Consider the following 4705-nt stretch of genomic DNA (forward strand, 5'->3'; position numbering starts at 1 on the left):
ATCCAGACAGCTAGCTGGACTATCTGTCCAATCTGAGGACTATGGTGACCTGGTCCTCAGGTCTCTGCAGGGTAAATCAAGACAGCTAGCTAGACTATCTGTCCAATCTGAGTTTTCTGTTGCACGACTACTGGCGTTTTTCCACTGCATGGTTACCTACTCGACTCGGCTCTACTCAACTTTTTTTGGGGTTTTCCATTACGAAAAAAAGTCCCTGGTACCTGCTAACAGGTACTTTTTGTAGTACTACCTCAGCCGAGGTTCCAAGCGAGCTGAGGAGATACCAAAAGGTGACGCGAAAACCTGCAGACTGCTGATTGGGTGGAGACAATCGTCACTAATCACTTTGTCACCATTGCTAGCGACAGATGGGGTTGTCCTGACAACCCCGCCGTGTTAACCATGAAATAGTTCATCCAGCGTATTTTTTTGGGGGGGTTTTTGCTGCCTTCAGGTTCATTAGAAGCTAATTTGCCTTCAGGCTGTGGCAACACGCCGAGAATCAAACATGTTATGTCACGGCAGTTTGCCGCTATGACGATGAGCCCCGGCTAACGTTAAAAGGTTTATTTATGGCGTTTTTCCATTAATGGTACCTGCTCGGCTCAACTCGCCTCGGCTCGCCTCGCGCATGAGGCGGTACTAATCTGCAAGGGAGAAGTAGGACGGGGCACCGTGGTCAGGTTGAGCCGAGCTGAGGCGAGTTGAGCCGAGCATGTACCATTAATGGAAAAACTCCGTAAAACAACCTTAGACCATACACGTTCCACCAAAACAAGTTCCTTACAAGCATATTTTGCACCATTATGATTATCATAGCTTATTATTTTACTAAGAACTCATAAATAACTACAAATAAATAATGTTAGGGGAATCTGTTTTGTCTCTGGATTCATTTTTTTTTCAAATATATATCGGCCGATATATCGGAATATCTGATTTTGAAATAACCAAATATTCGTATCAGTAACAGCCTTAAAAATCGGTCGGGCCCTAGTGTCTTTAGCTGCTTAATGCTCCACTATGTTGACCAGCTGGTCTCTAACTGTCTGTCTGCTGCTGAGCAGGAAGTTAACACTGGGTTTTTAACAGCTTTTTGCGATGATGATGATGCTTTGCGAGCGCTGAGAGTGACCCTACCGGCACATTAGCTACAAAAGACAGTGACACGCACCGGCTGCTGGGCATTTCTGGGCGTGCCGATCCTACTCCTGGTCGCTTGGCAAAAGTAAAAGTAAAATTAAAAACAGAAAGAAATTCTCTGGTGCTACCTTAAAGCACGTCCCCCCCTGTTTACTCTGTGGATAGACCCACTGGTAGGTGTACTGTACGGATGGAGGAAATATGAAATAGTCTGACTAAACGTCCTGACAACAAATCAAATACTTTCCTGGTATGATGGCGAGGTTAAAGTGTGAATACTCATCTAGAAAAAGACCGATGTTCTCCCTGCCTTTTCTCTGGGGGGTTATTTACATGTTAGTGAGACCGATGTTCTCCCTACCTTTTCTCTGAGGGGTTATTTGGACGTTAGTGAGACCGATGTTCTCCCTGCCTTTTCTCTGAGGGGTTATTCAGATGTTAGTGAGACCGATGTTCTCCCTACCTTTTCTCTGGGGGGTTATTTACATGTTAGTGAGACCAATGTTCTCCCTACCTTTTCTCTGAGGGGTTATTCAGATGTTAGTGAGACCGATGTTCTCCCTACCTTTTCTCTGAGGGGTTATTTACATGTTAGTGAGACCGATGTTCTCCCTACCTTTTCTCTGGGGGGTTATTTACATGTTAGTGAGACCGATGTTCTCCCTACCTTTTCTCTGATGGATTATTCGGACGTTAGGGAGACCGCTGATCTCCCTCCCGTCTCACAAGGCACAAGAAAAATGTTTTTGGATTTAGAAGTATTTATATCTCGATAAGGGTAAAAAAATAAACGGCCCAGCCTTGCTTGTGGCAGTGGCAAGCACGTCGCTGGCAAACGGCCACTCCCATTAAAAAAGGACTGGCAGCTTGTGCCTTTGGCCCTGTCTCTTTTAGCTAATGTGACTGAGGGGTGAATCAGAACAGTAACCGGACAGATAAACAACAAGCTGAAACTCACTGCAAAGCCAAGAGGAGATGCAGATTCATCTGATCATTCTCCGCAGGTTCATCACTACGAACAACTACAGTCATTAGTCTAATAATCACGAGTGTAACCAGAAAAGACAGAAGGCACATAGAGGTCTTTAGAAAAGTATCATCAACACGTCACATTAGAGTTGGAGGGATTGATTCATTGGTTGTCAAATATTCAATTAATCGATGAATCAGTTTATCAGTATTTCTTTTAAGAAAAAAAAATAAACTAAATCTCAGATTCCAGCTTCTTAAATGTGAATATTTTCTAGTTTCCTCTGTGACAGCAAACTGAACAAGACATCTGAGGATGTCATCTTGTGCTTTGCGGAAACATTTTTCACAATTTTCTGACATTTTGGAGACCAAACAACTGATTTGACATTAATCGCCATAAAAAATAATCATTAGTTGTTTTATTTCACAGGTTACAAACTTACAGACTTAAGTTAAGGGAAGTTTGCTTCACAACAGACATTTTGAGTTTGGATGCATTTCAGAAAAGTTCTCACGCACGACAAGTTTAAGAAATGCTCCGTCAATTGTTCTAAAATGCACCTTTAAATGTGTGATTAGATGCTTAAGATTGGGAGTGCTAAAATAGTTTGAATTAAGCGACAAAAATGTGAAAACAGTGTCTAAAAGGAGTAAATGTTGACCCGGGAGGACACCAGAAGGGTTAAAAAGAAATAAAAACTCCTGGAATCACTTGTCACTTCTGCATTTAGTTTGATTGGTCGGTCGAGGTTAGTACGTCGCTGGGACCGAAACCTCCACCAAATAAACCAAATGCACAGTTGCAGGAATTTTCCTTCTTTGTTAAATGGATCTTCGGGGGAATTAATTCCCATCACCACAAAGGAGACAAAGCAAGTGGTGTGGGTGTTGCTATCTATCCTCCTGTACTGAAACACAGGTTTCCAACAATCATTCTGGAGAGCGTGGTCCCTTAGATCTCCACATCGCAGATATCAGACAGTCAATCAGCCAAACACATTGCTGCTGCTGTGAATCTGCATCCCTTCATTTTTTGTAAACAGGCAGGTCAGAACAGACACCACAGTCCCAAAAAAAAAACACGGCAATTAAGCCTGAAACACATCACAGCAGACAGACAAGCCTCCAAAAACCCTGAAACTGAGAGTTCAACAAGTCTCGTCCCGATCAGGCACCTCGGGGCCTTGCTGCTTACACGATCACAATACCTTATACATAGGCGTAGATTTCAGGGGGGGTTACGGCCCCCCCCCCCCAACACACACACACACACACACACACACACCCTCAACATTTAGAATAGGAAGATTTGCCCCCCTCAAAAATATGAAAGACAATCCCCTAAAGGAGGTAAAAATAACCATGCAAGAGGCTCAAAAACATGTCTATGTCCTTCTTAGGGTTGCGATACAGCAACAGTTGAACCTGTGAATATTTTGTAGTTTCTTCACTCCTCTGTGACACTACAGAGAAATGTGATGAACGTAACATAACTACTGAACGTCTTTTGCGATGCTTACGCCTGCCGCCCACACTGTTGCGGCGTTTCCGAGCCTGTAAAACGGAGATGTTTGGAAACTCTGCTGTCCCCGGTTTGGTTAGAAAACTCCACCTATATTTCGAAGAGGTAGATTTGTCCCCCTTAATCCACATGAAAGACAACACACTTCCCAAAAAAGACGTAAAAACATCCGTTCAGGTAGGGCTATGGGCTATCCGTCTTAGGGCTACTACTGAGGGTTGCATTTCTCCAAAACTTGAATGTGTCTCAACTTCATTACAGCATGGAGGGACAACACAAAGTTGAATGTTCGAATCCAAAAATTATAAATCATATTGTAAATATATGTTTTTCAACGAGTTCATGACAACCAACCCTTGAACTTATATATACAGTATACACTTGTATGTATAAATTGGGTGGTTTAGTACCACGGTGAAAAATAGACATCCATCTCATGCCTTCGACTAAAATGCTGCTGCTCACTTTTTATCAAAAACACATATACGTGCACACATCCCTCCTGTTCTCTACACCCTGCAGTGGCTCCCGGTGTGTTTTAGAACAGATTTTAGGATTTTATTGTTTGTTTTTAAGGCTTTAAATGGTCTCGGCCCCAGAGTATTTGTCTGAAATTTTAACTATGCGGGAACACAACCGGTCATTGCGGTCTTCAGATCAGTTGGTTTTAGAAGTCCCAAGGCTCAGGTATTAACAGGTGTGGGGGGGGGGGGGGGGCTTTTTTGAGGTTCCGGTCCCTAGACTCTGGAACAAGTTCCCCCTTGATATTTGCATTGTTACAGATGTCGCTCTTTTTAGGTCCAAACTCAAAACATATCTTTTAGTCCGGCTTTTAATACGTAGCAGTTCATTCTATTTTTTCTCTGTAACCTTTTCTGATTTTTACCGTTTTCTATGTTCACTCTTTCTATTGTTTCTGTTAGGACTTTGGATACCTGCTGTAAAGTGCTATATAAATACATTTAGATTGATTGACACTAAACCAACCATATACACACATACAGTGGGTACGGAAAGTATTCAGACCCCTTTAAATTTTTCACTCTTTGTTTCATTGCAGCCATTTTC

The 4705-nt window shown here is 42.6% G+C and overlaps 1 protein-coding gene across 5 annotated transcripts in view; it reads right to left on the reverse strand.

Annotated features, from left to right (window-relative positions):
• Positions 1-4705, reverse strand: part of ptprz1a (protein tyrosine phosphatase receptor type Z1a) — a 105285-nt gene that overhangs the window by 99265 nt on the left and 1315 nt on the right. The gene's annotated exons all lie outside the window — the stretch shown is intronic.

This window comes from Etheostoma cragini, chromosome 8, assembly GCF_013103735.1.
Source record: "Etheostoma cragini isolate CJK2018 chromosome 8, CSU_Ecrag_1.0, whole genome shotgun sequence".
In the NCBI taxonomy this organism is placed as follows: domain Eukaryota; kingdom Metazoa; phylum Chordata; class Actinopteri; order Perciformes; family Percidae; genus Etheostoma; species Etheostoma cragini.